Raw genomic sequence first — 17,852 nt, 5'->3', positions numbered from 1 at the left:
GTCAATTGGCAAAGCGAAAGCGCTTTACTACAACGCTTTTAAAACACGCTTGGTTTCACTTTCAAATTACGTTCTAAAATCGACTCAATATACCTAAATTTTAAATCTGCCGCCACAAATTTGTCCTCGGTACTACACTCGGTTCAAACGAGTAATGACGTCACAGTAACCGCTCTGTCCCCAGCCCTACTCGAGACCAACAATGTAAAAGTATGTTTTTGTAAATGTGCTCGGAGACTTAATTGTAAAGTAAATTTTATTGACAATGTTATTTATTTAGTCAGCAATAAAATTTGACATTTATTTTTGTGAAAGAAATGAATTTCGTCCAATGTTCTGCATGCGTATTGCTTCTGCTACTTCTACTGTGAAGCCAGTTTTTATTCATTCAGTACGAACAGACTTAGTGAGGTGTTAATGTTAAACTGTGTGTGTCAATAACCACGAGTCTTTGATTCCGAAAATAATAATATTAATCCAATGTTACGAATAATTTTAATTTTCATATTATACAGGGTGTTCCAGAAATACTTTGGCAAACCTTGGGGACATGTTCCTCACACCAAAACAAGTAAAAAATGTTTACGTAAACATATGTCCGAAAATTCTTAGTTTTTTAGTTGTTAATGAAAGAACATAATGAAATACAGTATCTGTTATATATTGTCAGCTTAGTAGCAAGTCTGCTTCACAGGGAGCTATATCTGCATAATATATACGTCACTGTAGGTACATTAACAGAACATCACAATTTAATTCACACAGAGTTTGTGTGCACTCAAAGTTGGGTTTCTGGCGTCTTGTCAGCCCACATGACGTGTGTGGATATAAAAGGAAAAATTGAGACGATATCGGGTGTAGTTTCTGGGTAGCTCAGTCGGTAGAGCGTTGGTGCGCTAAGACAAATACCCCGGGATCGATAAAAGTGTATAGTCTATAGAACAATTTTACCTTGAAATTATTCAAGACTGGTTCACAGGCAGCTATACCTTAAAGGCCGATTTGCACAATATATCTACAGCATACGTCACTGTGGGTACGTTAACAGAAAACCCACAATTCAAGTCACACAGAGTTTGTGTGCAGTCAAAGTTCGATTTCTGGCGTCTTATCATCCACTTGAGTAGTATTAATAGTATTTATTTATTTAACCTGGTAGAGATAAGACCGTCAGACCTTCTCTGCCCCTCTACTAAGGAATTACAACTATATATGAAGAATAAAATTATAATTAATATTAAATTTACAATTACAATTACAATAAAAATGAAAGTACAAGATTACCTGATTAATAAAAGCTAGACAATTTATCATAGAAGTTAAGAACAAAGAATATTTTTGTATTTACTGAATTACAAATTAAACCTACAATAACAAAATTCTATAGTGATGAAATTACCATATATTGAGAGAACTATTTACAAGAAACCATGTCTGAACGAGTCTCAATTACTGACCAAGTGCCTATTAAGTTTGCGTTTGAATTCAATTTTATTTCGACAGTCCCTGATACTAGCAGGTAACGAATTCCAGAGTCTTGGCAGGGCTATTGTGAAAGAGGATGAGTATGAGGAGGTGTGATGGGATGGTATTGTTAGTATTGTTTCATGGAGAGAGCGTGTGTTCAGATTGTGGTGGGAAGAAAGCTAAGTGAAGTGAGACGACAGGTACGAAGGAATAGAAGAGTTCAAGTGGTATGTGGATGTAAAAGGAAAAATTGAGACCATGTCGGGTGTAGTTCCTGGGTAGCTCAGTCGATAGCAATTACTTCTGATGAGAAAAAGATATGTTTTTTCTGAAGCTTTAAGAGTATTCCTTATTTTTGGTTTACAAGACCAATATTTTTGTTAAATTGTTAAAACTGAACACTGGTGCGCTAAGTCAAAGGTCCCGGAATCGATACCCGGCCCAGGAACAATATTTCCCTTGAAAAATTCATGTAACAGATTATTAAAAATTTCAGTGTGACTGCAAGACGTTTTCTTAGTGATTTAGGGTGCTAGTCATAGACATTTCGCTAGCCCGGGCTACGAGCGTGCTAAACAGGATTCATATCATATCATATCGCTGACACTGGTTTATGAATACTAAAAACGTTAGTTCGCTGATCATCCAACGAAAGCCCGCGCTAAGAATGTCTATAAATAGGGACCATAGACTTTCTCATTAATGTGTTATTTCTTTTATATCGAAAATTAGAAACAGTCCACAAAAATAGACAAGACAAGAAATAGTTTCGTTTCATCGAGGTTGACAAAATAGAGGACATTGAGAACTGTATTAACCTCATTACGAACGAGTTAATTCCTTAGTGACGCGTAAGAGAGAGAGAGAGAGAGTGAGAAAAAGTGAGAAAGAGATAGCACGTGAGAGTGTTTAAATCTAATCCCACTTGAATAGTTTTAAACAAACTGCACTTTGTTTGCAGCAGCTATACATAGGAACCACTCAGGGAAGACAGGTGATTCCTTTCGCAATAACATCGTCACACCTGTGCAAATACGTTATAATATTAATTAGAGACATTCATGGGCGAACCCTCTCGATATTGTGTGGGCAACAAATCTTGATGCAACAGATGTACTTGGTATGTGTGAAGGAGGAGAAATATCGGTAGTGTTAGAACAGTGTTAGGTATTGTGTATTGTTACCTAATGCAGAACCCACCGCCACTGATTGGTCACGGACAAGGAGATAAGTTAATTGCCACTAGAACGACCACCCGAAACCTTCACGTTAAGTACGACCACTATCTTGCGTGCAACAGTATCATAACTACCAGACTTTTAGTAGTAGTAGTAATAATAATAATAATAATAATAATAATAATAATAATAATAATAATAATATATGCCAATAACAGTACAAGTAACTCCGTAATTCTTAAAAAAATTCTCTGTACAGTCTTAGAAAAAGAGTGTTGTCACACAAATACAGGGACATCATTTTATTTTTACTTCAATTTTTATTATATCTGAGTTTTTGAATGTACTTCACTCCCACCCCCTCTACTAGTGAACTTCCAACCGTCCTCAACACAGGACCAAGACCGCGTATGCAGTCAAAGTCGCCTTACGGTCACAGTAAACAGTACTGAGTTAGTGAGTATAGTACGTTCCAGAAATATGTTCGTGTTTTCCAGTGACGAAAGAGCTTCCAATGTTGAATCATATTTTCGCACAGGTACTGTCGTCCGTTTGTCTACGTCTCATCCCGATTTCCTGCACCCACTTCCGCTCGCCCCTCTGAAAAGGCCAGTGGCTGGATTGTCTTAGCTCTTTTCTGAAAACGTTAATTTCTGTTAGGAACTGGACGACTACGTAATATTATACAACTGTTTAAAATAACTTAAATAAAAGGGCTTCGTTAAGTAATTAACTGTCAAGTGATTTCCCCTCTTTTGTACAATCCTGCGACAAAACCACTTGAACGGACAGTAGATAGCATGTCTGAGTAATTTTATCTGTGCGGGTCGGGCAGAAGTGAAGATTGAATTTACAGTACGTAAGGTACTCTTTTATAGAGTAGGTACAGAATTATTTCAACATGAGTTACTAGTACGAATGACGAAACTGGCAATTGGAATTAGATGCAATAGTCTATAATGCGATAATATGCAAAGAAAAAAAAAGAACTGTAGCCTGTATCGAAATGAACGGCCACCATTTTCAAAATTCTGTTTAAATATCCATATTATAATTATTTTTCAATTTAACTTCATTCTCTATGTTGTACGTTAATGTGCTGTAGACAGTATAATATACACAGCATTATGAATATGTCCGAATGGATAGCTCAGTTCGAGAGTAAAAACACTTTTTGTTAATACTGTACTGTATTTTCATTAAACAAAAACCGAATGAAAATTATCAAACTCAAAATCGCGATATTTCCTAGTTTACGTAAATGAATGAACTACTTTTCTTCCCTCCTATACCTATTAAAGTGACTTGTTTGTATTTTACGCCAGTGTCATCGAACTACAGTCGTGGAAGGGGGTAGCAAACGGTGTTTGCGGTTCTGAACCGTTAATCCAAAGGTATAGCTAGGTTAATATTAGAAACATTAGTAAAAATAAAATGATGTCCCTGTACTTTGTATAAGTCCCAGAAAGGAGGTAGTGCGCATGATCAGATATACAACGAAACAAAATTAATCTTATTACGTCAACTAGTCGTTCTCTTGTGAACCAGGTCGCTCGTCCTCTGATCATGCGCAGTGCTTTCTTTCTGGGAGTTTAAAAAAATCTGTACGACAAAACTTTTTTCTAAGACTATCCATAATGTGTCTATCAAAATGTTTAATATTGAATACTGTTCACCGGTGTTAGCACGTCTGACCGTATAACTAGCGGGTCCGGGTTCAAATCCTGGTTGGAGAAGTTACCTAGTTGAGGTTTTTTCCGTGATTTTCCTTCAAAAGCAGTAAGGCATTTCATACTCGCCACCTATGTGATGGAACAGCAAGATAAGTGCATTTGTTTTGTATTTCTAATAGTGGCGACTATACCGAGGTATGTGTAAAGTAGTGGAAAAAAAACCCGGACATACGGCATAATCAAAGTCCCCGAAATGAGTCACTGCGCATACCACGCCCGCATTCACAAGATAGCGAGTAATCCACTGAAACTGCTGTAGTTTCGACTGCTGAAGTAGCCCATTTCGAAAGCCATTAGAAAATGAGCTGGTAAAATTCATGTTCTGGGAATAATAAGTTAATTAAGTAGTAAAATATCGCTGCAATCGAAAAGTATTGGAAATAAATTTGAATAAGGGACAAAAAAACGTTTCCTTCCCAGGAGGATTCGAAACACGAAAGTCTTAGTTACCAGTCTACCGACGCTCTGGAGTGAACAAGGCTCTAAAATCAGCTACAAGAGTCGGTCCGTTTTTTTTTCTGCCACTACTTTACATACCTTGTTATTGCATAGCATCCCTCAATCTCGATGTGTAGATACATCATGATGAAAGGCAAGGAAAAAGCAACTACTCCTAGGTCCGACCATAATGTTTTGCTGACCCTTAAAATGTCTGAAGATGTTAACCAATAACATTCCGTATGTCTATGACAATCCTGACTGACTTTTTAGATATCTAGTACAGATTTACCTTCTTCATTCGGTTTCTCTTGAAAAAAACTTCATCACTCACTCCGAAAGATAATCCAATGTTTTTTTTGTTTGTTTTTTAGGTTATCGGGAGATGTGAGGAATGTGTCGATATAGACGGACATCTTTTTTGTACAACTCCTACAACACAGGTGAGCAGTCATTTTGAAACAAATATAAATTGTGTTATAGACTATAATACGCTGTATGTCGCAAATTTATGACTGTATAAGGTGGCCATGCAAGCATGTATATTGCGCGTGTTCCCGGCCGGAAGCGCTCTGTAATGGGTCATGCCAGCCAATGAAATACAATACTATTGGATTGGTGCATAACTTCTAGCGTTTTTCTGCACTTTCATTCGTCTGCTGTCCATGTTTCCATAGCAACCAAGCACTTATTTATATTTGGGTTAACGAATTAAATATCTTGTTTAAAAATAGTAGTACGCGTTATTTTTTGTTCTTCAATACTTATTTAATTAGCGAAATACGTAGTTCTATTAAATTCCGTTGAGAGTTTTGACTTTTCCTGCTATATTTCACACACTTATCCATTCACTAATGCAACGTACGAATCCACTGAATTTCAACCAATCAATATCATCTTTCACTGTGTTATGTTATGTTATGTTATGTTATGTTATGTTATGTTATGTTATGTTATGTTATGTTATGTTATGTTATGTTATGTTATGTTATGTTATGTTATGTTATGTTATGTTAGTAGTAGTAATAGTTTTATTTTCCCTGGCAGAGTTAAGGCCATCAGGTCTTCTCTTCCACTCAACCAGGATCAAATCACATACAAAAAAATACACACCGGTATAGAAATATTAACCTAAAAATAATAATAAACATAATTAAGTAAAAAAGAGAGATTGAATACATATACACAATCAGTATTAACTTTAAAATAACAATAATAAAAAATATATAGGCTATATAATAAAAAAGAGAGACTTAATACATAATCACAAACAGGAAAATACATCTAGTATACAGTATTAACTTAAAAAAACAGAATTAATACATTTGAATATAATCTCACAACTGAAGGAATAGTAGAATTAGTATGATCAACACAGCACGTGTTACATTGAGGAATGACAATTACCTAGATATAAGTGTTAATGGAAAAATAAAGTAATGACTGTGTAAAATAATAATAATAATAATAATAATAATAATAATAATAATGATAGTAGTAATAATAATAATGATAGTAGTAATAATAATAATAATAAATAAAAATTATACCTAAAAAACTAATTCTTGGCATTTAAAATATATCTAAACAACCTAATTTTAAACAACTGAAGACTAAGACTACCCCTGATTTCGAGCGGCAGCGAATTCCATGTCATGTTATGTTATGTTATGTTATGTTATGTTATGTTATGTTATGTTTATTAACCAATATGGTAAAGGATAAAAAGGTTTAAATAAGCTGGTCTTAAACTCGGGACTTTCGTACAAATAGACCCGAGCTATTAGTGTGAGATATCGAGATATTATCTGCTAGAAGAGTGAAGTAGATAATTCAATTATTAAATTTATCAAGCCTTTAGACATAGCCTACAGTTAGCCTATAAGCTTCGTCACAAATACAAAAGGGGAAAAACAATACATATGTAAATACATACACACAGTGGGCCAAAAAAGGCACAACATTTAAATGGTTATATTCCAGTAGCTAATGATTTCACTTGAAAGTTTGTTTCATAGGCAAATTTCACAGTCCTTCTAGGCCGGGAAATTACTGTAATATTTAATTTTTTTCCATTTATTAAACATTATTTTTTAATTTTTGTAAGGCAGTACAAAATCGATCGTTTATGCCGAACTAAGCATTATGGTCTTAAGACTTCAGCAGGCCAAGCCGTTTGTTGTGCTATCATCATTTGTTTTCTTCCGTTTTGAGTTCTCATTTAGTGAATAATGGGTCGCTTAACGAACGAAGACGATTTTCATTAAACATTTGCACCAATGTGATAATTTATCTGCCCGTCAAATTGTAAGGAACTACGCTGAGCGAGAATGGTCTGTTTCAAGTGTACAACGATTGATTAGCAAGACACGGACATGATATCCCTCCTGAGAGATTATTGCGTGAAAGGTCGCATTTCTAAGATTCCCTGGTGGTTTCCGGTGGAGTTTCAAACGAGATCTTAATCCTTTGGACTATTTTGTATGGAGTCACCTACAAAAAGCAGTTTATTACAAAATAAGAATTCGTAATATTAAACATTTAAGACAACGTCTTCTTGAATATTGGGACCGGCTTGATCAAAGACAGATATCCAGTGCTATTGGACAATGAAGAAGACGCCTACAAATGGTTGTGCGGGCAAATAGCGGTCACATAGAGCATCATTTTAAATTTTGATTATTTGATAGATCATTAATTATTATTAACTTTACCAACATTCAGTTTCTGCATTTTGAAGTAATAAATTGTCTTCAAAAACCACATTTTTCGCATCATTGTGTATTGACCTCCATAATATTTTAATTGAGCCTAAAAAAAAAACATACTCAAAAGTCCTGCTCATCTTTAAAGTCCACTCTTTCCAATAGTGCATTCATTATAAACATACCCAAATACACACAAAACACAACACAAGCACAAGAACACAAGAAATACATCACACTAACATACGAAAACAAAAACACACACAAGATCGCATCCTCATTCAGAAAACAGAAATATAACATAACATACAGAATAGAAAACACACTACAAAGACATCTCAACACACAAACAACACAAACAAATAAATACGACCACACAGGTGTATACAAACTCACATGCAATAATTGCGACAGTTTCTACATTGGACAGACAGGCAGAACATTCCAAACTCGATACAAAGAACACATTAAAGCAATAACCATAGGACACAATACATCTACATATGCCGAACACATAACTAATGCCAACCACACATACAGTAACATAAATACAGACATGGACATCCTACACATACAACCCGAAAGTCCACACCTGTGGAGTAACGGTCAGCGCGTCTGGCAGCGAAACCAGGTGGCCCGGGTTCGAATCCCGGTCGGGGCAAGTCACCTGGTTGAGGTTTTTTCCGGGGTTTTCCCTCAACCCAATACGAGCAAATGCTGGGTAACTTTCGGTGTTGGACCCCGGACTCATTTCACCGGCATTATCACCTTCATTTCATACAGACGCTAAATAACCTAGATGTTGATACAGCGTCGTAAAATAACCCAATAAAATAATAAAAAAAAATAAAATAAAATACAACCAAAAAACCAAAAACTCAACACACTAGAACAATATGAAATATACAGACACACCAAAACACACCCTGATCAGATTCTCAACACACAGATCAATTTCAGAACACACACACTATTTGACACCACATTTCAACACTTTTCAATAATCGAACGCACACACACAACAGGCAGCGAAGTTCGAGATGACGCCGAGATCTAGTAGGCTCTGAGGATGGTGTCAAGAAGCATCGAAACAGCTGTAAGCCGCACATGCTTACACAATTAACACGAGTAAGATCGCCATTTAATCAATTATTTATTATAAATTAATGTTATGTATTTCCGAAAATAGAATTTTTCTAATTTTGTGCCTATTTTGGCCCAGTGTGTATAATTGAAAACAGTAAGGTTTAATTAGGATAATTAAAAACACAAAATATTTTTGAAACTCTAAAAATTAAGAACGAAAAGGCTGAAAATCAAATTTCACTGTGAATAGCTCCGCTAATTTCGAACATTTTACCGTATTTTTGTCTTGCTGTACTACCTGCTTTACCTGCAGACTTACTAAAGGCTTTAGCAACAACCAAAAATGTATTTAAAAATAGGCTTAAGGACTTTACTAATAGACGATAATTATACACAGTATTTAAAAGGGTGTAATTTATATTTTGTTATTGAAGTGTTCTATCAGTGAAGAATTATGTTGTGTCAGTGAAGTGTGTTGAGTAAGTGAAACGTAGTTCCTATCATGAAGCTTTATAGTTTATAGTGACAGTGTAAAGTATTTGAACAGTGAAATGTTTTTGAAGTGTTAGTAAAATCAGGATAGAATCAATGAAATGTGTCGTAGTTCCAGTGCAGGGAGTGAGTTGACAGCGAAATGAGTGTAATGTTGAAAGGTACTTGTGCAGATATGAACATAGCATACTCGTGCGTTTTAGTTCGAACATAGGTTTAAGGTACAAATGAGATTTACTTTAAATGTTATTTTAACTGATCGTGCTTCATTCAATTTAGGATGTTCCCTGTTATTATTGTTATTATTATTATTATTATTATTATTATTATTATTATTAGTATTATTATTATTAATTATTGCTAGTATTAATTATTAGTATTATTATTTATTGTATTTTTGTTAATTGTGTTTATTATTGTCATTATTGAGTGTAATTAGTTACCACTGCCACCGGGTATATACCCATTGCAGTGTGAATAAATGCATACATACAAGTTTCACAATTTTACAGCATTAACGTCCACCTGAATTGCCAAAATCGATGGTCTCAGAAAAGTATGCCTTTCTCGTGAAATACAGGAAGAGTATTGCGATATTCAGTTTCTGGAAGCGAACAGGCACCTCTAGGGATAAGTCACCTCCCGCTGATACGTAAATGGACGGGACGTAGTTCCTGAAGCGGTAAGACTCGCATCTGTATGTAATGGTAAAAAAAAAAAACAAAAAAACAAAACGCATTTGTTTTCCTTTTAACTCTACTTGTAAGACCTTAACAGCAATAAAAATTTATACCGAGAACGAAGCAGCTACAAAATGGAACAAATATACAAGTAAAAACAAATATCGACTACGAGAACACGATGCTCGTATGTTTATTTTCAGTAGATGTGTTGCTCCGGTAACTTGCAATGCAGGGGGTGCACAAAGTCGTTATGAAGGAGTATACATTTTAAAATAAAGATACGAAATATTTTTCTTTCGTAATATTTTACGTTTTACTATGTTTGCGGCAGATCAGTTCTTTTATAAGTTGGGAATTATAATATCGTTTATTCCCGGGAACTACTGGGTTCTGTGTTTTCGGATGAAAGGAATCCGAAATAAAATCAACATATGACGACCAGTTACATAACTTATAATAATAATAATAATAATAATAATAATAATAATAATAATAATAATAATAATAATGAACTGCCCCCTCCCATTGAGGGTAGCCCTTATGGACTCAGTATATCCTAAAAAAAATAATATACGTATGTAAACAAAAAATATAAATGATACTCGGGAGGAAATTAAACACAGAATAAATATGGGGAATGCCTGCTATTATTCGGTTGAAAAGCTTTTATCATCCAGTCTGCTGTCAAAAAAATCTGAAAGTTAGAATTTATAAAACAGTTATATTACCGGTTGTTCTGTATGGTTGTGAAACTTGGACTCTCACTTTCAGAGAGGAACATAGATTAAGAGTGCTTGAGAATAAGGTGCTTAGGAAAATATTTGGGGCTAAGAGGGATGACGTTACAGGAGAATGGAGAAAGTTACACAACACAGAACTGCACGCGTTGTATTCTTCACCTGACATAATTAGGAACATTAAATCCAGACGTTTGAGATGGGCAGGGCATGTAGCACGTATGGGCGAATCCAGAAATGCATATAGAGTATTAGTTGGGAGGCCGGAGGGAAAAAGGTCTTTAGGGAGGCCGAGACGTAGATTTGAAGATAATATTAAAATGGATTTGAGGGAGGTGGGATATGATGATAGAGAATGGATTAATCTTGCTCAGGATAGGGACCAATGGCGGGCTTATGTGAGGGCGGCAATGAACCTCCGGGTTCCTTAAAAGCCAGTAAGTAAGTATACGTATGTAAACATAGATATTAAATTTTAAAGAAGGGAACAAAGAAAAGGGCGTAAGAAATTATAATTGCTATTACTGTGGCTCCATGTGATTAATTAGGATTTGGCAGGATTTTTTTGACACAATTATCACAATGTCAAACCTCAGAGATGTTGGCAGAGCAAACTGTCGTCGAAATTCTTCGAAAAAAGCTGGTATAGTCCCTTGAGCACCTATGAGCAAGCCGAATACCTCAACGTGAATTAAGCCATATTTCAGCTTGAAATAGTTGACTGTAGGCTCATAGATCGACTTCTTCTCAAGGTGGACCTCGGCTGACTGATGACATTCTACTTCAAAACGTATCGTGGGGTCCACAATGATGCCCTGTTTAGTGTCAGCATTGTATGCTAAAATATCTACTCGTCTCGTTGACCCATTTTCAGCTAGACAGGAGATTTCTTCTTCTACTATCCAGCCCTTATTTCTTAATGTGGCAGCAATTTTGGATCTTACAAGATGATTTCTAGAGTTCCTCACGAGCAATCCCAGTTCACAGAATCCCAAGACGTGTGCTAAAGTTTCAATCTCCGCTCAGCCATGTTTGAGAAAAGGGAATTTTATTAGTTGGGTCATTGGCTGAGAAAAACTGTCTACTGAAGGAATGGTGAACGGGAGAAGAGTTCGTGGTAGAAGAAGATATCAGATGATAGACGACATTAAGATATGTGGATCATATGAGAAAACAAAGGGAAAGACAGAAAATACGATAGATTGGAGGATGCTGGGTTTGCAGTGAAAGATCTGCCCTTTGTATACTTAATTACAAATATCTTTTATAGAACCCGAAGGTTCATTGCCGCCCTCACATAAGCCCACCATCGGTTCCTATCCCCACTTCCCTGAAATCATTTTTAATATTATCCTCCCATCTACGTCTCGGCCTCTCCAAAGGTCTTTTTCACTCGAGACGTCCAACTAACACTCTATTTGAATTTTTGGATTGACCATACGTGCTACATGCTCTGCCCATCTTAAAAGTCTGGATTTAATGTTCCTAATTATGTTAAATGAAGATTAGGTCTACAATAATAATAATAATAATAATAATAATAATAATAATAATAATAATAATAATAATAACAATAATAATAATAATAATAATATTCTCACATATACACAGTGGTCCAAAAACAATGGCACAAAATTAGAAATACTCTATTTTCGGAAATACATAACATTAATTTATATTGAATACACTGTTGGAAAGAGTAGATTTTAAAGATGATCAGGAGTTTTTATTATGTTTTTTTGAGGCTCAATTAAAATATTATGGAGCTCAATACACAATGATGCGAAAAATGTGGTTTTTGAAGACAATTTATTATTTCAAAATGCAGAAACTGAATGTTGGTAAAATTAATAATAATTAATGATCTTTCAAATAATCAAAATTAAAAATGATGCTCTATGTGACCGCCATTTGCCCGCACAACCATTTGTAGCCGCCTTCTCCATTGTCCAATAGCACTGGATATCTGTCTTTGATCAAGTCAACATTCAAGAAGGCGTTGTCTTAAATGTTCAATATTACGAATTCTTGTTTCGTAGTAAACTACTTTTTGTAGTTGACTCCATACAAAATAGTCCACAGGATTAAGATCTCGTTTGAAACCCCAGCGGAAACTACCAGAGAATCTGAGAAATGCGATCTTTCACGCAATAATCTCTCAGGAGGGATATCATGTCCGTATCTTGCTAATCAATCGTTGTACACTTGAAACAGACCATTCTCGTTGAGCGTACTTCCTTACAATTTGACGGGCAGATAAATTATCATATTGGTGCAAATGTTTAATGAAAATCTTGTCTTCGTTCGTTAAGCGACCCATTATTCACGAAATGAGAACTCAAAACGGAAGAAAACAAATGATGACAGCACAACAAACGGCTTGGCCTGCTGAATTCGTAAGACCATAATGCTTAGTTCGGCATAAATGATAGATTTTGCACTGTCTTACAAAAACTAAAAAATAATGACACTTAATATTTAGGAGAAATTTCGCTCCGGCGCCGGGGATCGAACCCGGGCCCTTGGTTCTACGTACCAAGCGCTCTGACCACTCAGCTACACCGAATTTAATCCACAGCACCGGATCGAACTTTCCTCCTACTATTTCTCATATATTCCAATTAAATTATTAACAGGAAAAAAAAAATGATTAATATAAAAATGATAAATTGAAAATGATAAGTAATTTATTCTCGGTATTTGACCCATCAACAAGTATAATGAATTTATTTTCCCTTTGTGACCTGACTCCAAGTTAGGCATATTATATGTTGACGTGTATCCAATGTCAACTGTCATTATCCGGTGCTGTGGATTGAATTCGGCGTAGCTCAATGGTCAGAGCGCTTGGTACGTAGAACCAAGGACCCGGGTTCTATCCCCGGCGCCGGAGCGAATTTTTCTCCTAAATATTAAGTGTCAATATTACAGATAAATTCTGTAAGATAAATTAATATATCTATAAAAAAGAATGTTTAATAAATGGTAAAAAATTAAATATTACAGAACCTTCCCGGTCTACAAGGACTGTGAAACCATTTAAATGTTGTGTCTTTTTTTCTTTTCTCACTGTGTATGTAGGTTCTTCCGATATTGCACTCCAACGAAAGAAAGACACTAATTAGTAATGGCCTGAACTTCTATCATCCTGGAGACAAGAACTGTGTTCAACAATGGAATTAGGCAGTTTTACCGTTGCCCGCGATATCTCGGAAAATTCCACAGACCCGTAACGAAGATTGTCAATTTTACCTTGTGACGCAAATGACAGAACCTCCCCCTCAATAGTCTGAATCACTGATGCGAGTAATAAATAGTCAACCATCACAATAAAAAGATTCTGTAGTTCCGTACGAAATGAAAAAAAAAAAAAATACGTAGACTTGTACAAGCGTAGCGGATATGGGGTTGTCGTGCTTCAATTGTCTCCCAATTTAGGCTCATTGTTACGTAGTTACATGTGTATCATCAGGATGTCAGTCGTCATTTTTCTCTCTCTCCCTTTCTCTTTCCATCAATTGAATAGCGGCAGAAAGACTGACAGAATAGATACTAATCATATGTAGCAGGCCAGCCTAGTTACTATGGTTACACAAAGAATCCGAACAATAGACTTTCGACAAAATAACACATTTTTCCTTCTGTACGTCTGGAAGTACTTAAGGTCCAACTCTTTACATACACACAATACAAATTTCAACCTAATTGAAATTACTCATTGTAAAGATCAATTCTAGTATACATAATGCACAGAAATTTACGTGCGTCTTTTACCTGCATGTGGCATAAGATGACAATATTATAGGTTCTTTTGTTGTATTGAGAGAGCAGTATGTTATGATCAGAACGCTACGAGAAAAAGAGGAGAAGGAAATCTTTTAAAATAACGGGTCCCGTGGGAACTAGAGACAATAATATACAATTATAACCAATAAAACGATTGTAAAGACAGGGAATTGCACACCAATTACTGACAGATGATTGGACCGATTCTTTGAGTTGCACGATTTACAGTAGTTGCCGGTTCACAGAAGGCTTTGATTCCAAATCGTTTTCCGCTGTATGGGAGCTTTAAGAAGCTCATCTTTGTTTCCTAGATTGCTTAATACAGCAACAGCGTAAACGATGAGCTTTGAGAGGTATAACGGGCCTCTTCGTAAGGTTTCTATTTAAAGGTTTTGAGTTCAAAACCAGCTGTTCCTACAACATGTGCTAGACAAAAACTAGATTTCTGATTTTATTAGTTTCGTAACAGTAGTAGTAGTAGTAGTAGTAATAGTAGTAGTAGTAATAGCAGTAGTAGTAGCAGTAGCAGTATTAGTATTAGTAGTAGCAATATTAGTATTAGTAGTAGCAGTATTAGTATTAGTAGTAGCAGTATTAGTAGTAGTAGTAGTAGCAGTATTAGTAGTAGTAGTAGTAGCAGTATTAGTATTAGTAGTAGTAGTAGTAGTATTAGTATTAGTAGTAGTATTAGTAGTAGTAGTAGTATTAGTAGTAGTAGTATTAGTATTAGTAGTAGTATTAGTAGTAGTAGTAGTAGTAGTAGCAGTATTAGTAGTATTAGTAGTAGTAGTAGCAGTAGTAGTATTAGTATTAGTAGTAGTATTAGTAGTAGTAGTAGTATTAGTAGTAGTAGTATTAGTAGTAGTAGTATTAGTAGTAGTAGTAGTATTAGTAGTAGTAGTAGTATTAGTATTAGTAGTAGTATTAGTAGTAGTAGTAGTAGCAGTATTAGTAGTATTAGTAGTAGTAGTAGCAGTAGTAGTATTAGTATTAGTAGTAGTATTAGTAGTAGTAGTAGTATTAGTAGTAGTAGTAGTAGTATTAGTAGTAGTAGTATTAGTATTAGTAGTAGTATTAGTAGTAGTAGTAGCAGTATTAGTAGTATTAGTAGTAGTAGTAGCAGTAGTAGTAGTAGCAGCATTAGTAGTAGCAGTAGTAGTGGCAGCAGCAGTAGTAGTAGCAGTAGTAGTAGTAGCAGCAGCAGCAGTAGCAATAGTATCAGTAGCAGTAGTAGTAGCAGCAGTAGTAGTAGCAGCAGTAGTAGTAGTAGTAGTAGCAGCATTAGCAGTAGCAGTAGCAGTAATAGTGGCAGCAGCAGTAGTAGTAGCAGTAGTAGTAGTAGCAGTAGTAGTAGTAGCAGCAGCAGCAGTAGCAATAGTATCAGTAGCAGTAGTAGTAGCAGCAGTAGTAGTAGCAGTAGTAGTAGTAGCAGCATTAGTAGTAGCAGTAGTAGTAGTAGCAGCAGCAGCAGTAGCAATAGTATCAGTAGCAATAGTATCAGTAGCAGTAGTAGTAGCAGCAGTAGTACTAGTAGCAGCATTAGTAGTAGCAGTAGCAGTAGTAGTGGCAACAGCAGTAGTAGTAGCAGCAGCAGCAGTAGCAATAGTATCAGTAGCAGTAGTAGTAGCAGCAGTACCAGTAGTAGTAGTAGCAGTAGTAGTAGTAGCAGCAGTAGTAGTACCAGTAGCAGTAGTAGTAGCAGTAGCAGCAGTAGCAGTAGTAGTAGTAGTAGCAGCAGCAGTAGCAATAGTATCAGTAGCAGTAGTAGTAGCAGCAGTACCAGTAGCAGTAGTAGCAGTAGCTGTAGTAGTAGCAGCAGTAGCAGTAGCAGTACCAGTACCAGCAGTAGCAGTACCAGTAGCAGTAGCAGCAGTAGTAGCAGTAGTAGTAGTAGTAGTAGTAGTAGTAGTAGCAGTAGCAATACCAGTAGCAGTAGCAGCAACAGTAGCAGTAGCAGTAGTAGTAGTAGTAGTAATGTCATTAATTTCAGGGAGTTATTCTTTGAGATGTTTCAAACAAAACAACTTAACAGAATTTCGCTTGAATAATTTCAATTGAGACGGTGTCGGGTGGAGTTCCCGGGTAGCTCAGTAGGTAAGAGCGCTGGTACGTTCAACCAGAGGTCCCGGGATCGATACCCGCCCGCGGAACAATTTTTCCCTTGAAATTATTCAAATCTGCTTTACAGGGAGCTTTGCCTGAAAGACTAGATTTGCAGAATTTTGCTTGTTTTTGCATCCTTTTCGAGATAAAAATTATTTTATATTAAACATTTCATAGCGTGTTTAGGGAAATCCATTGATTGAATTCCCAATATGCTCAGTCAATTTAAGAGAGTAGTGTATAATGATAATAAATGATTCAAAGAATTTTAGTTTTGGTCCTTTATATGTGCAGAAATTTGAGCCGAACAAATGCAAACAATTTGAAACTCGCTTTCAGAACGAAAAGTTGCATTTGTTCGGATCAAACGGTTTTATTACCGATTCCTAAGGATATTTTAAGGGGTAAAATTTCGAAAATATTTTCAAGATTTTCAATTTTTCACTTTTATTATAAATGTTGCCCTGCGATGATTTTTAAAGCCAATGCAGTTAACATATGCAGGGCTATTCTGAGATCAGTAAATGTGTTATTTTTTTCCATGTGGTTTTTTCGCTTTTCATTTTTTTCTTAACATAAAAAGGCTTGTTGCGTCACAAATTTTATCATATCGGCCTGTAACTTTCAGGATATTATCATATGGAATATGTCCTGGGTTTTAGTGTGAATTATACTGTATATTGGGGAAGTTCTCACACGTGTTAAAATTACAAATATATACAAAAAAGAATATACAACATACACAATAAGATATATTAAAACACAATAAAAATATTGATATGAACTTACACGTGTACTTAAAATATATGAATGTCAGTCCTAATTGATACATAAGACTATATGACCAACATTACAAATAAAAATTACACCAAGTGTTTTGAGCAAAATTACTAATGCTTATAATTTCAACAATACTATCATCACAGTATCATCAATACTATTATAGTCGCGACGCTGTTATTCCCGGCGTGACTCCTCCTCTTTGCTTATGTCTTAGGAAGTGAAGGCTCTATAAATTTTACGTAGGTAGTATCGTTCGCCATTTTTGTTCTTTCGTTCCCGAGCTACCATACGAGGAATCTATTTGCCACACCGTTAAACATTGTCATGTCGCAGCTCCTATGATAATAAATCAAACGCAATGTAATTCAGCAAATAATTGAGCGGCAAATAACGTCTTCGTGTGCTTTCTGCGAACGCCAGTGAAAGAGCCAAAATGGCGGGCGATTATATTAAGCATTTATCGAGCCTTAAGAAATGAATAATGTCTTCTTCAGCGAATCACAAAACTCACACGTTTAAATGTAGCCGGCCTGCAACGCGATTGGCTGCCGGAAATTAGTGCGACGGGACTATACTGAAACTAGCCTTTACTACACTGCAACAGAGGTCTTTGTCGGACGGAGCAGTAAAATCTGTGTGTATCGAGAGACATTTTTTAACT

General features: G+C 35.7%; 1 long non-coding RNA gene across 2 annotated transcripts in view; it reads left to right on the top strand.

Annotated features, from left to right (window-relative positions):
* Positions 1–17,852, top strand: part of LOC138701154 (uncharacterized) — a 761,914-nt gene that overhangs the window by 450,263 nt on the left and 293,799 nt on the right. For both annotated transcript variants that reach the window (XR_011332464.1, XR_011332465.1), the window contains exon 4: positions 5,191–5,259. This is a non-coding gene — a long non-coding RNA (uncharacterized lncRNA). The remainder of the gene's footprint in view (positions 1–5,190; positions 5,260–17,852) is intronic.

Source organism: Periplaneta americana, chromosome 6 (genome assembly GCF_040183065.1).
Source record: "Periplaneta americana isolate PAMFEO1 chromosome 6, P.americana_PAMFEO1_priV1, whole genome shotgun sequence".
Classification (NCBI taxonomy): Eukaryota; Metazoa; Arthropoda; class Insecta; order Blattodea; family Blattidae; genus Periplaneta; species Periplaneta americana.
This window is presented reverse-complemented; position numbering and strand designations above follow the sequence as displayed.